The sequence below is a fragment of the Callithrix jacchus genome, chromosome 15, assembly GCF_049354715.1.
Source record: "Callithrix jacchus isolate 240 chromosome 15, calJac240_pri, whole genome shotgun sequence".
NCBI lineage: Eukaryota > Metazoa > Chordata > Mammalia > Primates > Cebidae > Callithrix > Callithrix jacchus.
This window is the reverse complement of record NC_133516.1, coordinates 46556136-46575297: the sequence shown is the minus strand read 5'-3', so window position 1 is coordinate 46575297 and position 19162 is coordinate 46556136. Positions and strand designations below refer to the sequence as shown.

General features: G+C 37.8%; 1 long non-coding RNA gene across 2 annotated transcripts in view; it reads right to left on the bottom strand.

The window, feature by feature from the left end:
- Positions 1-19162, bottom strand: part of LOC144579555 (uncharacterized) — a 127336-nt gene that overhangs the window by 27303 nt on the left and 80871 nt on the right. The window lies entirely within an intron of this gene.

Sequence of the window (19162 nt, the reverse complement as noted above, 5' to 3'; positions counted from 1 at the left end):
GAGTAAGGAGATCTGTTTTTTTCCCCCCTCACTTTGATAATATGTTCAATAGGAAAGTTCAACAATATATTTTTTAATTTTAAAATTTATCACATTTTATGACTGGATGCAGTGGCTCATGCCTGTAATCCTAGCACTTTGGGAGGCCAAGATTGGAGGATCACTTGAGCCCAGGAGTTTGAGATCAACCTGGGCAACATGGTGAAACCCTGTCTCTACAAAAAAAAAAAAAAAAAAAATACAAAATTTAGCCAGGTGTGGTGGTTCACACCTGTAAGCCCAGCTACTCAGGAGGCTGAGCTGGGAGGATCACCTGAGCTCAGAGAGGTCAAGGCTGCAGTGAGCCATGACTGTACCACTGCACTCCAGCCTGGGTGGCAGAGTGAGACCCTGTCTCAAAAAAAAAAAAAAGAAGGCATTTTATAATATAAAAGTCTATATACTCACATCCATGTAGTATACAGACTACTGTTACCCATCATCCAGCTCAAGTAATAAAACCTTTCCAGTCCTACTGCAACTGCCCATATTAGTCTTCCTCTCCTCTTATTTATTTCTTAAAAAATATTTATTTGAGTGATTATTATGTTATTATGTGTCAAGTAATGTGTTGGACACTAGAAAATAGTAAAATTAAAAATAAATCAGACAGGAAGGTTTTATGAAAAAAATCTATTATTCTGAATTTTGGGTTCCTCATTCTCTTTTTCTTTCTCATAGTTTTTATAGAAAACTATGAGAATTTCTAAAAAATTTATGTACATTTAATATTACACTGTGTTCTTCTAAATTTTGTTTCTTTCACTTATATTTTTGTGCATGAAGTTCGAGTTCATTTATGTTCAGTTTTCATGGTATTCCATTATGTAAATATTTCACAGTTGATTCATTTTCCTGTTTATGGATATTTGGATTATCTTTAGTTTCACTATTGCAAACAATACTCCTAGGAAATGGTATCAACCATTTGAATACAGGTAACCCTTGACCAACACAGGAGTCAGGGGCCACCCCCATTGCAGTAAAAAATCCAGGCATAACTTTTGATTTCCCTAAAACTTCATTCCTAAAAGCCTACAGTTGGCCAGAGGAGTCTTACTAGTATCATAAACAGTCAATTAACATATAAATACACTAGTATCTACATATATTTTACACATTCAGGACATACATTTGTCTTAATTTTTGCAACATTTCTAGGCTACATGGTTTGTCCATGAGTTTTTTCAAATAGTTGCAAATCTCCAAAAAAATGTCCAGTATATGTATTGAAGAAATGTGCATGTAAGTGGACCCATGCAGTTTAAGCCCGTGTTGCTCAAGGGTCAACTGTATACCATGTGTTTCTCCATTGTGCTATTGATAGACATGTGGGTTGTTCTCAGTTGTTACATATTATGAATAAAGCTGTTGTGAACATTAGTCTTTTAGTGGATATACATTTTCATATCTCTTTGTTAAATACCTAGGAGTGAAATTGAAGTGTCATAGGTAAATGCATGTTTAACTTTATAAAAAACTGCCAAAATATTTTCCAAAAAAAAAGCTGTATCATTTTACACACCTAGTTGCAATGTATGGGGGTCCCTGTTGTTCCACATCCTTATCAGTACTGGTTATTATTAGCCATTTTAGTTCTAGACATTCTAGTACTGTGAAATGGCATCTCGTTGTGGTTCAATGTGCATTTTCCAGAAGATTAGTAACACTGGGTATCTTTCCATGTGTTTATTAACTTTATATCTTCTTTCATAAAGTGCCTTTTCAATACTTTTGCCTGTTTTTTTAAATTGAATTATTAGTCATTTATTATTGAGTTTGGGAGTTCTTTATATATTCTGAATTATATATTCCAGATACAAGTCCCCTGTCATAGTTCTGTATTCAGAATATTTTCCTCCAGTTTGTGGCTTGTCTTTTGATTTTCCTAATAATATCCTTTGAAGAGTAGAAAGCTTTTATTTTGATAAAGTCTAATTTATTTTTATCTTTTATATTTAAGAAATCTTTGCCTACTCTAAAGTTAAAAAAGAATCTTGTATTCTACAAATATTATAGTTTTGGCTTTTATATTTAGATCTAAAATTCATTTTGAATTAATTTTGGTTTATGGCATGAGGAAAACATCAAAATTAACTTTTTAATACAAATGTTCAGTTGTTTCCACATCATTTATATAGAAAAAACCACTTTACTTTCTCAATTTAATTACTTTAAAATCTTTCAAAAAAATCAGTTGTGGGTATGCAGGTCAATTTCTGAATTTTCTTCTGTTTCATTGCTCTATATGTCATTTCTATTTCAAGACCACACTGTCTTTATGAGCAGAGCTTTTTAATAAGCCTAAAAATTAGGTAATGTAAATCTCCCAACTTTGTTGTTTTTGAAAATTGTTTTGGGTATTCTTGGGTCACTTATATTTCTATATAAATTATAAAATCAACTTGTCAGTTTCTTCAAAAAGTTTCCTGGTATTTTTCACTAGGATAGCACTAAATCTGTAAACAAATTTAATACAACTGACATCTAAACAATACTTAGTCTACCAATCCATGAACACAGTATATCTCATTACTTATCTAAGTCTTTTTAAATTTCACTCAGCAATGCTCAATGGTTTTCAGTGTGGACATCTTGAATTTGTTTCATTTGGTTTCTTCCTAGATTCTTGAATTTTTGGTTTACCTTTAAGATAACCTTTTTATTTTGGAATAGTTTTAGATTTACAAAAAAATTGTGAGGCTGGCATAGAGAGTTCCCATATACTAAATGGGAACCAATATACAACCAGTTTCCCCCATCATTAGTATCTTACTTTTATGCGGTACATTTGTCACAACTTATTAACCAAGATTGATAAACTATTATAAAGTGAAGTCTATACTTTATTCAGACTTCCTTAGTTTTTATCTAGCATCCTTTTCCTGTTCCAGGATCTCATCCAAAGTACCATATTACATTTAGTTCTTATGTATTCTTAGGCTCCTCTTGGCTGTGACAATGTCAGTTTACTTTTTATTATCTTCATGATATTATAATTTTTCTCCAAAATGGTAGGGACTGAATATCCATATGTAAAAGAGTCAAACTGGACCCTAACCTCATACAATATACAAAAATTAACATTAAATGTGCAGTGACCTAAATATAAAAGCTAAACCATAAAACTCTAAGGAAAAAACCATAGGACTAAATCTGTATGATCTTGGATTTGGCCATAGGTTCTTAGACATGATACAACAACAAAATTAAAAGTAGATAAACTACACTTCACCAAAATAAAAACGTTTTTGTAATTTCAAAGGCCATTACCAAGAAAATTAAAAGGTGGCCTATAAAATATGATAGGATATTTGTAAATCATATATTGATAAGGATCTAGCATTGAGAGTAAATAAAGAGCTCTTACAACCCAACAATAAAAACAAACCAATTTAAAAGTGCACAAATGCCTTGAATAGACACTTTTCCAAAGAAGATATATCAACCAAGAAATGGCAAACAAGCACATGAAAAGACGTTTGACATCAATAAGCCTAAGGAAAATGTAAACCAAATACACAGTGAGAGCTATTTCACACCTACTATAATGGCTACAATAAAAAAATGGAAAATGAAGTACTGGTGAGGATGTGGAAAAATTGAAACCCACATATATTTTTGATATGAATTTAAAGTGGTGCAGACACCATGGAAAACAATTTGGCAGTTCTTCAAAATGTTAAACATAGAATTACCACGTGATCCAGCAGTTCTTTTGCTAGGTATATGCCTACAAGAATTGAAAAAGATAAGTACACATACACACATGTTCATAGCAGCACTAATCACAATAGCCAAAAGATGGAAACAACTCACATGTCCATTGACAGATGAATGAATAAGCCAACTGTGATAGATACATACAATGGAACATTATTCAGTCTTAAAAAAAGGATAAAGTATTGATACATGCTACAACGTAGATGAACTGTGAAAATATTCTGCCACATGAAAAAAGCCAGACATGAAAAGTCACCTACTACATGATTCCATTTATAGGAAAAACCTATAGAAGAAGAACATAAATTGTGGTTACCAGAGATCAGATTTTGGGTGTAGACAGTGACTGCTTCCCAGGCACAAGTTTTCATTTTGGACTATGAAAATGTTTTGGAACTAGATAGCGGTGGTGGTTGTATACCATTGTTAATGTACTAAATGCCATTGACTTATATTCAATTTTAAATGACTAATTTTATGTTATATAAATTTCACCTCAATGAAAAAAAGGGAGACAAATAACGGTAGTGATGTTTGTCTATTTGGTCACTGCTGTGTCTCTAGCTACTTTAAGAGTACCTGGCATGCAGTCGGCTCTCGATAAATATCACTGAATGAATGCAATACAGCACATGTTTTTTAAGCTTAGGAATTATATTGCACAGCTGTAGCTAAAAAAAAAAAAAGTCTAAATTTACCTCTATAAAAAATTTCTAGACCCAGACATGGGTTGTAGTGAAAACTCAGCAGCTGCAATTTCCCAGAAAGACAGAAGACAGGCCCAGATTTTGGAAAACAACATTCTCCATCGCCTGCCATTCCTGCTTTCTTTTGCTTTTCCTTTTTTTTTAAAATTTTTTATTTTATTTCCCCTGCTTACTTTTTCTGGAGAGCTCAAATTGCAGACCATGGCTAACTAAAACTACTGATATTCCATTGTCTTCCTACCCAGTACACCCCAACAAGTATAAACTTTATTTGCTATATTTACTACAAATGAAACTCTATGTGCTTGTGTTAGCTCAGGCTGTCATAACAAAATACCATAGACTGAGTAGGTTAAACAACAGGAATTTATTCCTTACAGTTCTGGAAGCTAGGAAGTTCAAGATCAAGGTGTTGGCTGACTTGGTTTCCCAGGGGAGACACTCTTCCTAACATGCAGATTAGTGCCCTTATAGAAAGATACTCAAAGAGGTCCTCACTCCTCACCCCTTCCATTGTATCCTCATATAATGGGAAGGGATGAGCTGTGGGGGCCTTTTTAGGGTATCATTTTATAAGGGTATTAATCTCATCATAAAATTCTCATCTTTATGATGTCATCTAAATCTAATTATCTCCAAAAGGCACTATCTCCAAATACCATCACACTGGCGTTAGGGCTTCAACATATGAATCTGGGGGAAACAAGTTTCATTCCATTGTGGAGTATCAAAGCTGAGCTGTTATATAAGCTATTATGAGTACTGTGGATTAGTTTTGCCAAGAACTACATAAATAAAATAAGGCAGAACACAGAGCAAGGTAGTTATTCAAAATATGTAGAGATAAATACAGCAGAAGTCTTATTTAGCCTCCATTTTATTTTTAGCACTTATGATGTATCAGGCACTCAAAACATGCCTGATACTTTTATTTTATTATTTTATTTTTTATTATACTTTAAGTTCTGGAATACATATGCAGAATGTGCTGGTTTGTTACATAGGTATACATGTGCCATGGTGGGTTTGCTGCACCATCAAGCTTTCATCTATGTTAGGTATTTCTCTTAATGCTATCCTTCCCCTTGCCCCCCAACCCTGGACAGGCCCAGGTGTGTGATGTTCCTCTCCCTGTGCTGCATGAGAACATGGTTTACTGTTCCTGTGTTAGTTTGCTGAGAATGATGGTTTCCAGCTTCATCCATGTCCCAGCAAAGGACATGAACTCATCCTTTGTTATCACTGCAAAATATTCCATGGTATATGTGTGCCACATTTTCTTTATCCAGTCTAACATTGAGGGACATTTAAGTTAGTTCCAAGTCTTTGCTATTGTGAATAGTAGTTCAATAAACATACATGACGTGTCTTTATAGCGAAATGATTTCTAATCCTTTGAGTATATACCCATAATGGGATTGCAGGGTCAAATGGTATTTCTAGTTCTAGATCATTGAGGAATCATTACACTGTCTTCCACAATGGTTGAACTAATTTTCACTTCCACCAACAGTGTAAAAGTGTTCCTGTTTCTCCACAGCCACTCCAGCATCTGTTGTTTCCTGACTTTTAAATGTTCGCCATTCTAACTCCCATGAGATTGTATCTCTTGGGTTTTTTATTTGTATTTCTCTAATGACAAGTGATCATGAGCATTTTTTCATGGTTGTTGGCTACATAAATTTCTTGTTTTGATAAGTGTCTGTTCATATCCTTTGCCCACTTTTTGATGGGGTTGTTTTTTACTTGTAAATTTGTTTAAGTTCCTTGCAGATTCTGGATATTAGCCCTTTGTCATATAGAGAGACTGCAAAAATTTTCTCCAATTCTGCAGGCTGCCTGTTCACTCTAATGATAGATTCTTTTGCTGTGTAGAAGCTCTTTAGTTTAATTAGATCTTGTTGGTCAGTTTTGGCTTTTGTTGCCATTACTTTTGATGTTTTAGTCATGAAGCCTTTGTCTATGCCTCTGTACTGAATCGTATTGCCTAGGTTTTCTTCTAGGGCTTTTATGGTTTTAGGTATTACATTTAAATCTTAAATCCATCTTGAATTGATTTTTGTATAAGGCATGAGGAAGGGGTCCAGTTTCTGTTTTCTGCATATGGCTAGCCAGTTTTCCCAACACCATCTATTAAAACACCATCTTTCCCCATTTCTTGTTTTTGTCAGGTTTGTCAAAGATTTGATTGTTGTAAATTTTTGAGGCCTCTGTTCTGTTCCACTGGTCTATATATCTGTTTTGGTATCGGTACCATGCTGTTTTGGTTACTGTATCCTTGTAGTATAGTTTGAAGTCAGGTAGCATGATGCCTCTAGATATGTTCTTTTTCCTTAGTATTTTCTTGGCTATATGGACTCGTTTTTGATTCCATACTAAGTTTAAGGTGGTTTTTTCCAGTTCTGTAAAGAAGATCAATGGTAGCTTGATAGTGATAGTTATCAAATCAAAATATTGATTCTTCCTATCCATGAGTATGGAATGTTTTTCCATTTGTTTGTGTCCTCTTTTATTTCCTTGAGCAGTGGTTCATAGTTCTGCTTGAAGAAGTCCTTCACATCTCTTGTAAGTTGTATTCCTAGGTATTTTATTCTCTTTGTAGCAATTATGAATAGGAGTTCACTCATGATTTGGCTCTCTGTTATTGATATATAGAAATGCTTGTGAATTTTGCACATTGATTTTGTATCCTGAGATTTTACTGAAATTGCTTATGAGCTTAAGGAGTTTTTGGCCTGAGTCAACAGGGTTTTCTAAATATACAATCATGTCATTGGCTAACACAGATAATTTCACTTCTTCTTTTATGATTTGAATACCTTTTATTTATTTCTCTAAATACCTTTTATTTCTTTCTCTTGCCTGATTGCCCTGGCCAGAACTTCCAATACTATGTTGACTAGGAGTGCTGAGAAAGGGCATCTTTGTCTTGTGCCAGTTTTCAAAGTGACTGCCTCCAGCTTCTGTCCATTCAATATGATATTGGCTCTAGGTTTGTCATAAATAGGGCTTGTTATTTTTGAGACACATTCCATAAATACCTAGTTTCCTGAGTGCTTTTCACGTGAATGGGTGTTGGATTTTATCGAAGACCTTTGCTGCATCTATTGAGATAATCATGTGGTTTTTGTCATTGATTCTGTTTATGTGATGGATTAGGTTCATTGATTTGCATATGCTGAAACAGCCTTGCATCCCATGATGAAGCCGACTCGATCATGGTGGATAAGCTTTTTGATGTGCTGCTGGATTCAATTTGCCAGTATTTTATCAAGGATTTTCCCAGTGATGTCCATTAGGAATATTGGTCTGAAATTTTCTTTTTTTGCAGTATCTCTGCCAGGTTTTGGTATCAGGATGATGCTGGCCTCATAAAATGAGTTAGGGAGGAAGCCTTGTTTTTCTACAGTTAGGAATAGTTTCAGAAGGAATGGTACCAGCAACGTTTTGTATCTCTGGTAGAATTCAGCTGTGAATCCCTCTAGCCCTGGGCATTTTTCTGTTGGTAGGCTATTAATTACTGCCTCAAATTCAGAATTTGTTAGTTGTCTATTCAGGGATTTGACTTCTTCCTGCTTTAGGCTTGGGATGGAGTATGTGTCCAGGAATTTATCCATTTCTTCTAGGTTTTCTAGTTTATTTGGGTAGAGTGGTTTATAGTAGTATTCTGTGATGGTAGTTTGTATTTCCGTAGGATCAGTGGTGATATCCCCTTTATCATTATTTATCATTTCTATTTGATTCTTCTCTATTTTCTTCCTTGTTAGTCTGGCTAGCAGTCTATCTATTTTGTTAATCTTTTCAAAAAACCAGCTTTTGGGTTCATTGATTTTTTTGAAGGGTTTTTCATGTCTCTGTCTCCTTCAGTTCTGCTCTGATCTTAATTATTTCTTGTCTTCTGCTAGCTTTTGAATTTGTTTGCTATTGTTTCTCTAGTTCTTTTAATTGTGATGTTAGGGTATCAATTGTAGATCTTTCCCTCTTTCTACTGTGGGCATAAATTTCTCTCTAAACACTACTTTCTCTGTGTCTCAGGGATTCTGGTACATTGTGTCTGTCCTCACTGGTTTCAAAGAACTTATTTATTAATGTCTTAATTTTGTTATTTACCCAGTAGTCATTTGGGAGCAGGTTGTTCAGTTTCCATGTAGCTGTGCAGTTTTGAGGGAGTTTCTTAATCCTGAGTTCTAATTTGATTGCACTGTAGTGTGAGAGACTGTTAGGATTTCTGTCCTTTTACATTTGCTGAGGAGTGTTTTACTTCCAATGATGTAGTCAATTTTAGAATAAGTGCTTCATGGTCCTGAGAAGAATGTATATTGTATTTAATTTGGGTGGAGAGTTGTGTAGATGTGTATTAGGTCTACTTGGTCCAGAACAGAGTTCAAGTCCTGAATATCCTTGTTAATTTTCTGTCTTATTGATCTGTCTAATATTGACAGTGGGGTTTTAAAATCTCCCACTATTATTGTGTGGGAGTCTAAGTCTCTTTGTAGGTCTCTAAGAACTTGCTTTATGAATCTAGGTGCTCCTGTATTGGGTGCATATATATTTGGGATAGTTAGCTCTTCTTGCTGCATTGATCCCTTTACCATTATGTAATGTCCTTCTTTGTCTTCTTTGACGTTTCTTAGTTTAAAATCTGTTTTATCAGAGACTAGAATTGCAACCCCTGCTTTTTGTTTATTTTTTTGTTTTCCATTTGCTTGGTAAATCTTCCTCCATCCCTTTATTTTGAGCCTATGTGTGTCTTTGCATGTGAGATGGATCTCCTGAATATAGCACACCAATGGCTCTTGACTCTTTATCCAATTTGCCAGTTGTGCCTTTTAATTGAGGCCTTTAGCCCATTTACATTTAAGGATAATATTGGTATGTGTGAATTTAATCCTATTATTATTATGCTAGCTGGTTATTTCGCCCATTAGTTAATGCAGTTTCTTCATAGTGTCAATGGTCTTTACATTTTGCTTGCTTTTGCAGTGGCTGGTACCAGTTTTTCCTTTCCTAATCCAGTGCTTCTTTCAGGAGCTGTTGTAAGGCAGGCCTAGTGGTGACAAAACCGCTCAGCATTTGCTTGTCTGTAAAGGGTTTTATTTCTCCTTCACTTATGAAGCTGGATATAAAATTCTGGTTTGAAAATTCTTTACTTTAAGAATGTTGAATATTGGCCTCCACTCTCTTCTAACTTGCAGAGTTTCTGTAGAGATATCTGATGTTAGTCTAATGGGCTTTGCTTTGTGGGTAACCCAACCTTTCTCTCTGGCAGGCCTTAGCATTTTTTTCTTTACTTCAACCTTGGTGAATCTGATTATGTATCTTGGGTTGCCATTTTCAAGGATTATCTTTGTGGTGCTCTCTATATTTCCTGAATTTGAATGTTGGCCTGTATTGCTAGGTTGGGGAGGTTCTCCTGGGAAATATCCTGAACTGTGTTTTTCAACTTGGTTCCACTCTCCCCCTCATTTTCAGGTGCACCAATCAAATGTAGATTTGGTCTTTTCACAAAGTCCCATATTTCTTGAAGGCTTCATTCATTCCTTTTTCTATGATCTGGTCTTCATACTTTATTTCATAAAGTTGATCTTCAATCTCCGATATGCTTTCTTCTGCTTGATCGATTTGGCTATTGATACTTGTGTAGGCTTCATGAAGTTCTTGTGCTGTATTTTTAGCTCCATCAGGTCATTTATATTCTTCCCTAAACTGGTTATTCTAGTTAGCAATTCATCTAACGTTTTATCAAGGTTCTTAGTTTCCTTGCATTGAGTTAGAACACATTCCTTTAGCTAGGAGTAGTTTGTTATTACCCACCTACCAAAGCTTACTTCTGTCAATTCATCATACACATTCTCCATCCAGTTTTGTTTCCTTCCTGGCGAGGAGTTTTGGTCCTTTGGAGGAGAATAGATGTTCTGGTTTTTGGAATTTCAGCCTTTTGCACTGGTTTTTCCTCATCGTCATGGATTTATCTACCTTTGGTTTTTCCCGTTGGTGACCTTTGGATGGAGTTTTTGCATGTTCATACTTTTCGTTGATGTTGATGCTATTGCTTTCTGTTCGTTCATTTTCTTCTAACAGTCAGACCCCTCTTCTGCAGGTCTGCTGGAGTTTGCTGAGGGTCCACTCCAGACCCTGTTTTCCTGGGTATTAGCAGAAGAGGCTGCAGAACAGCAAAGATTGCTGCCTGTTCCTCTGGGAGCTTTGTCTCAGAGGGGCACCCACTGAATGCCAGCCAGAACTCTCCTCTATGAGGTGTCTGTCAACCCTTGCTGGTAGGTGTCTCCTGTTAGGAGGCACAGGGGTCAGGGACCCACTTGAGGAGGCAGTCTATCCATTAGCAGAGCTTGAGTGCTATGCCGGGAGATCCACTGCTCTCTTGATAGCTGGCAGACAGGAATGTTTAAATCTGCTGAAGCTGCACCCAGAGCTGCCCCATTCTGGGGTGCTCTGTCATAGGAAGATAGGAGTTTTATCTATAAGCCTATGACTAGGGCTGCTGCCTTTCTTTCAGAGATGCCCTGCTCAGAGAGAAGGAATTAGAGAGGCAGTCTGACTATAGAGACTTTGAGGTGCTGCAGTGGGCTCTGCCCAGTCCAAACTTCCTGGTAGCTTTGTTTACCTTGTGAGATGAAAACCACCTACTCAAGCCTCAGTAATGGTGGGTGCTTCTCCCCACACCAAGCTTGAGCATCACAGGTCAACTTCAGACTGCTGTACTGGCAGCAAGAATTTCAAGCCAGTGGATCTTAGCTTGCTGGGCTCTGTGTGGTAGGTTCTACTGAGAAAGACCACTTGGTTCCCTGGATTCAGTGCCCGTTCCAGGGGATTGAACAGTTCTGTCTTGCTGGCATTCCTGGCACCACTGGGGTATGAAAAAAAAACCCTCCTGCAGCTAGCTCAATGTCTGCCCAAACAGCTGCCCAGTTTTGTGCTTGAAACCCAGGGCCCTGGTGGTATAGGCATCTGAGGGAATCTCCTGGTCTGCAGGTTGTGAAGACCAGAGGAAAAGCATAGTATCCGGCTGGACAGCACCATCCTTCATGGCACAGTCTCTCATAGCTTCCCTCGGCTAGGGGAGGGATTCCCTGACCCCTTGCACTTCCTGGGTAAGGCAGCACCCCACCCTGCTTCTGCTCACTCTCTGTGGGCTGCACCCACTGTCTAACCAGTCCCAGTGAGATGAACTGGGTACCTTAGTTGGAAATGCAGAAATGACCTACCTTCTGTGTTGATCTCGCAGGAAGCTGCAGACGAAAGCCATTCCTATTTGGCCATCTTGCCTAGGAATCTTTAAGTGGTGCTTTTAATACATAACACAACTTAACTTTCATCTTGGTATTCCTATTTTTAGATGAAGAAACTACAATTCATAGAAGTTACGTAAGTACCCTAGGGTCACACAGGAAGAGGCAGTGCAAACATTTGAACTTAAGCACTTAAACCCTGAATGCTGGCTTTATTCTATTTTTTGCCATGGTGCTTCTTCACAAAGTGTAGTTCATTGTAATCAGCAGCCCCACTTCTTACATCAGGGTCCCCTGATCAGAATAAAAAAGAATTCAGGTTCCAACAAATGTTAGGAGAGGTCTCTGACTGGACTTGTGTGGGTTACACACCAACCTCCAAGCCCAAGGTTAGAGCACTATAATTTTATACTCTCTTAAAAGAAAGTAAAGACTGTTTGAGGCATCTAAAACAAAGAAAAACATTCCCCCATCCCATATTTGAGTCAGGCCATAGTTTAAAAGACATTTGCCAAATGACACCATTCATTTAAAACACAGTAAAATAAGCATTCAGTTTGTTGGTCAATGCCAGTGTGATGAGAGGGCTCCAGTCAACATGGCAGACAACACGATAGAATAGACTGGAGGTCAGACTGCACTTGTTCAGTCTCTCTCTCTCTCTCTCTCTCTCTCTCTCTCTCTCTCTCTCTCTCTCTCTCTCTCTCTCTCTGTCTCTCTCTCTCCATCCTCAGGTAAGCCCAGTCTAAGGCTTGGTTTTCTACCTATAAATGCAGCAATTGTCATAGATAGTTCCTAAAGGCTTTCTAGATCTAATCTTAAATTTTGGAGAAAAATTCTATATAGCCATGCGTAGGAAAAGAGCACATTTTACTGCTCTTTTCAGCCCAAATTCTTCTTTTCTAATATTTCTTTGGACTTGCAGTACTGGTTGTGCTGGTGGGACCATAAATCTTCTAGTTTTAAGGCCTGATTTTCACAGCCATAGCAGGGAATGTATATATTCCATTGCAGTGCCCAGCTTATCTCAGCCAGAACTTCAAGAGGGAAATGAAAAACTCAGTCATTGCTGAGTGAATTGAACCTGTATAATGGAAACTGGAGTGAACATACAACTTTTAGCTTTTGCTGGGTCAACATCACTTTAAAGTAATAGAAACTGGGTTATAATTGAGTCCATCTGATCAGTGTAGATGGACCATTCTTAGCCTTTTGCATCCCATGCCCTTTTTGAGATAAGCCTAAATATGCCATACCAACCTTCAGCTTTTCTGAAATATACTTCTTGCGGGGAGCAGCTCACCTCTTCTCCCTTCCTCCATTAAGTCACTGTAACTCTGAATATAGAGTCAGAGTCCATGACAACAAAGTAAATGTTGTCACTACACTGCAAGATTTGACCACCTTTACTTTCCCTCAATTATATTATAAAAAGTATAAGTTGTTTTTAAGTTTCCAACTATTAAACTACAATATTGATGCTCGTATAACCTCTCTGTTCACTCCATTGTCCCACCCATGGAGAGGAGGGCCTGGTATGCCCCCCTAAAAAGAAATATCCCTTCACTGAGGAGCACAGGTAAAGCATGCTTGTTAATAATACTTGCTGATTATAGACTCTACTTTCCCCTGATATATTACCTTTTATGTAAACTTCCTCAAGACAGTTTCTGAACCTCAGTTCCTTCCATGTAAAAGACACAGAGCAAAACTTGAAAAGGTTGTTAGGAAAATTCCTGGAATCACTGTGGAAAGTGCTTGGCACAATGTCTGCAATATAGTATGTGTTCAATGAACATCAGATAATAGTGATCAGGGATGCTGTGTACAGTTGTATGAGCTGTACCACATAGCTCCAGGGGTGGCAAATCTAACTATGATGTGAAGGATGGCCCCTGGAATTGGGATAGGTAGGAAATGATAGTTAGAAGGATCTATGTGCAGTCACCCCTCGGTGTTGGCAGGGATCCTTGCAGATACACCAAATCTTCACATGCTCCAGTCCTGAAGTCAGCCCTGCAGAACCCACATGTATGAAGTCAGCCCTCTGTATCCACAGGTTTCACATTCCACAATTACTGTATTTTTGAGCTGCATTTGATTGTGGATATGAAACCCAAGGATACAGAGAGCTGACTGTATTTATTGGAAAAAACATCCATGTATAATTGAACCAGAGCAGTACAAACCTGTGTTGTTCAAAAGTCAATTGTATATGGATTACTCAATACTACAGTGCCTGCTTGTCTGTAAGGACTGCAGTGTAGTTTCAGTTACCTGCTATCGACTACAGTCTAAAAATAGGAGAATACAATACAGTAAGATATTCTGAGAGAGAAAAGGCACATTGACATATCTTGTTATAATTGTTCTGTTAATATTCTATTATTGTTAATCACTACTGTAACTAATTTATAAATTAGACTTTGTCATAGATATTGTATGTATCAGAAGATCATAGTATATATAGACTTTTGAACTATCTGTGGTTTCAGGTGTCCGCTAGTGGTCTGGGAACATGTTCACTGAATAATGGGGAATCACTACATATTAAAAATATATTATATATAATTAATTATGCAATATTATATATAATTATGTTAATATATAATTAGATACAATATATACTCACAATAATTATATTACATATAATTATATATTATAATATAAATATATTATAATTAATTATATTAATAATTAATTATATATAATTAACATATATATTTTATACAGTGAACTTTATAAATTGCCAAAGAACATGGTGACTGATTTACCAAGACTCATTCTCTGTTCCTGCTGTATACTATCATCATCAGAGCCAGGAAGTCCAAGCCAGCCAAACATGCAGCATCAGGCCAGCAGGATCAAATCCAAATGATCTCCCAAGCCAGTGCTTGAAAAGGAACAGCAATGGTGACCAAAACAAAAGGGGGTATAGAACTGAAGCATTCAAAAGGGGCCATGTAAAGTCTTCTGCAAACTTTCAGGCTCCCAAAGAAAAAGTTGAAGTCATTTTAAATATTGGTTGTTCAGATTGGGATGATACTAAGGGTAACGTGCTGCTGTTATTGCAAAGACTGCTGCCCAGAGGAGAGCAGCTCCGTCTGCCTGGGCTAGAAGCAAGTGCCTGCCCTTCAGCCTGTAGGCTGTGAGTGTTTCGTAACTGGGGGATGCTTTCATTCATGCTGAAGACGTGTGACACGAAAACAATTTGAAAAGATGGGACAAGTCGAGGAAGGAGAGTCTGGAGAATGTTGAATTTGCCACAGGCTTCCTAGCCATGTGTTTTATGGCATGAGACACTCCAAGCAGAATGTGACATTTAAGGAAGTAAAGGGAGTTTCTAAAAAATTATATTAGTGTGGAAGATTGTAATTGGGCTTCCTACTTAGAGAAGATCAAATCCTTCCAACTAGTGGAAAGTGAATTTCCCAGATTAACCACACATGAAATGATACTGCTGCTCACTTCTCCTTCCTGTCACCTAATTTGCTGTTACTCAAATACTGGCAAGGTTGGCCTTTCTCAGCAGGAAATACCTAAGCCATTCAATTCCATTTCAAAGAATGTTTATCACTTACCTATTGTGTGCTAGGTAAACGGGTGGAAATAGGACAAAAATATAAAGAAGCAGATTCTCCTTCAAGGAGCACTCTGCCCATTCAGACAATCAACAGGGAAGGAAATGCTTGCAAAATGGTAAGTGTGGACTTTAATAGTGATGCCAACATGGTTCTTCCAGAGTGAAGGGCAGCAAAAACGAAAATAAAATATGGATTCCCAATTTATTGTTATATTAAAGTTAGAAAGAAACTGATGCACAAGGAAACTGTGGACCAAAGCAGAACCCTGTTTGTTCAGGGAAAAGATATTTGAGGCATTTCCATGAAAGATGTTCATCAATTGTTTTGAAAGAAGTTGTGCTTTTTGCTTGCAAAACAGCACTTTATATCTACGTGGTAAAATCACTTTGCCTTAGCCATTGCATCCATGATTGATTAGTTGATGAATAAGAAAATCATGCTTTAGTGGGATCTAATTTCTTTAGTGAACTCAATTTATCTCGGAGGAAATGTGTCCAGATAGAGCGTTCTAAAAAATCTTTTTCCGCAATCTTATTTTCCAATCATCCAGTCCTTTCATCCTTCAAAAGTAATCACTGCTTTCAAATAAGAATGGCAAAAATGGCTGAGTTCAGACCTGGGTAAAGGAATCCTTTCAGTTTAATATGCCTGATATTTTAAAGACTAATCCAGCGGAAAAGGCAGGATTGGACATTTCAAAATAAATCTACCAATTCCAAGGTTAGAACAGGAACTCAAAACATTGTTCTGTCGTGTCTGTCCCAGGACTTTCACTGATTTGGCCTGTTTTGTGGACAAACTGTTGCCCTGAATTAAGGCCCTCAAATTAGTTTATCTGCACATTCTCAGATATTGTCTCCTGCTGTCTGGACGTAATAGTAGAACCCAGTTCCTTCCCTATGAACAAAATGTTATACTTTGTGATCTGACAAGATCATAGCAACCCCCAGGAAATCAAACCATCAGCTGGGAACTTTCAATAAAAATGATTACCATTTATTTAGTACCTACAGTAAACCAGATGTGGTGTTTAGCTACTCCATTTAAATAATATAGGCCAGGTGCCGTGGCTCACACCTGTAATCCCACACTTTGGGAGGCCAAGGCAGGCAGATCACTCGAGTTAAAGAGTTTGAGACCAGCCTGGCCAACATGGTGAAACTTTGTCTTCACTAAATATACAAAAATTATCCAGGCCTGGTGGTGCATGCCTATAATCCCAGCTACTCGAGAGGCTGAGGTATGAGAATTGTTTGAACCTGGGGAGCAGAGGTAGCAGTCAGCTGAGATCATGTCACTGCACTGTAGCCTGGGTGACAGAGTGAGACTGTTTCAAAAATAAAAATAAATAAACATAATTTACTGCTCAGTGTAAAGCTATATGGTAGTATCATTAGGTCCATTTTACAGTTTTTATGTCATGCCTTATGCAAAGTCAGATGGCTAATAAATAGTAGAATGGAATTAAAAACCATGTCTGCTAACTTCATGGAAATATAGTCAACTAGATGAAAGCAGGGAAGGTACAGTGGCTCACATCTATAATCTCAGCACTTTAGGAGTCCAAGGAAAGAAAATCACTTGAGCCTGGAGTTTGAGACCAGCCTGGGCAACATAGTGAGACCCCATTTTTACAAAAAATTTAAACATTAGTGAGGTAAAATTGCCTGGCTCATGCCTGTATTCTCAGCTAGTTGAGGGACTGAGGCAGGAAGATCACTGCAAGCCCAGGAATTTGAGGGTGCAATGAGTTATGATCATGCCACTGCACTCAAGCTTAGGTGACAGAGTGTGACCCTTACCCTGTCTCTAAAGTAAATAAAATAAAGCAAGCGTAGGTAAAAGCAACAGGAGATATATCCAGGTATTTTTACCCCAAAGTTTGGCCCTGAAGTAAATAAACATCTCAGCTATACTGACCTCCACTGAGATGCTGCTTAGTATAAAACATGTGCCCAGAACAAGACTCTTCTGTTATAGAGTACCAAGACTCTATACTAACATCCACAGTGTATCCATTATACACAAGGTAATGGATGGGAAACTATGCTGGGAAATATAGGATACGGAGATGGGAGCTCCATGGGTTACCACCTAATTAAAGAGTAAATTATCATAGACCGTTGACTAGATATCTACATATATACACACCAGGGGTGGGGTATAGTCATTCTTTCATTTATTCAACAAATATTCCTTGAGTGCTCCTTTTTGATCATTTAAGCCTGTGTTTATTCATCTGAAAAATAAGGATAATAGTTTCCTTGCCTGCATTTTCAGGCTGCTGTAAGGATCTAATGAAGTAACGTGTGCAAAATTATTTGGATGACTCTGAACTGCTCCACTGCCACACACTTAGTATTACTGTGAGGCAATCTAGACAGGTTAAGAACTTGGAATTTTGGAACAACCACACTAGGGTGTGAATTCCACTGCTGGGAGACTTAGGGAAATGCATGTCCTTGCTCTAAACCCCCATGTCATGAGGTAATCTGTGAAATGTTTGTTCCTTAACAAAAGCACCTGATAAACACTACCATTATGAGGTGGACGGGATCTGGATACAAATATGGCACCAAAGTATGACTCCAAAGATGAGAGCTGCCCAATATATCAGGAAAAGGGCATTTGTGAATCACAAAGGCCGAATCTTGGCGCTGCCACTCACTGGTGTGAGATCTTGGACATGTCATTTAAACTAAACCTTCATTTCTTCACCTATAAAATGGGTGAATTAATATCAATCTCATAAAGTTTTCAGAACACTTACATGAGAATATGGATATAGAGCTCTGGTGTAATTGAACTGCTGGATGAATGGTGTAAGCTTTATGTTAGATGAACATGGCTCCCAACATTAATAAATACGATCTATTTCTGGTTTCACCATCTCTTTCAACTTGAGTCAGTGAAAGTAGTCTTGGAAAAGATGGAAAGAATAGATAGAGCATGGTTGGCTCTCAATAGCTCTTACCTTCCCTATTACCTTCTCTGTGTTAACTGCTATCTGGATAGAAAGGTTTGTCCATGGCTGGGAAAATTCTGGGCTAGCAGGAAAGCAAAGCATCAGCTATTCCAGGTGATCCCTGTGACCCCTTTCTCAACTTCCAGGTCTTTAGTGGGAGCCTCTTCCTGCTGAGGACCTCTCCAGGCCCAAGAGGAGCCCACACCAACTTTCTCTCACCTGTCTTATATCTGATCCTTGGGAAACGCTCATGTATCCCTTCTCCAGCATATTCTGGAAATGCAGGCTGTGCCAACATTCTCCCCATGAGGGAGGAACTGGTCAACCCTTCTTTATCCTTTAATTCCCTGGAAGGAGGAGGTCCCTGGGCTACAGTTCTTTTAGTCACAGATTTTTCAGGCCTGAGTTGGACACCAGTCATGTAAGTCTTCCAAGCACAGAGGGTGCAATTCCAAGCTCTCCAGGGGCCCCTTAAAGCCCCTCTTCACTAGGCTAGTGATAAGAACAGGGGTTGGCAAACTTCCTCTATAAACATCAAGATGATCAATATCTCAGGCCAGACTGCTACCCTCGCTATCACTCAACTCTGCCTCTGTAGCACCAAAGTGGGCATAAATGACATTTCATAAATAAGTGTGGCTATATCGAATAATACTGTATTCTTGGATGCTGAAATTTGAATTAAAGTTAATTTTCACATCATAAAATATTTTTTGATTCCTCTCACCCCACTCCAACCATTTAAAAGTGTAAAAGTCATTCTGAGTCTACAATACGAAAACAGGCCGAGGGCTGGAGTTGACCTGCCCAACAGCAGGATGGTTTTAAGCATCCAGCCCTAGGAATGATGGTATTTGCACCCCTCTCCCAGAAAGCAAAATGAAGGACCACACAGCA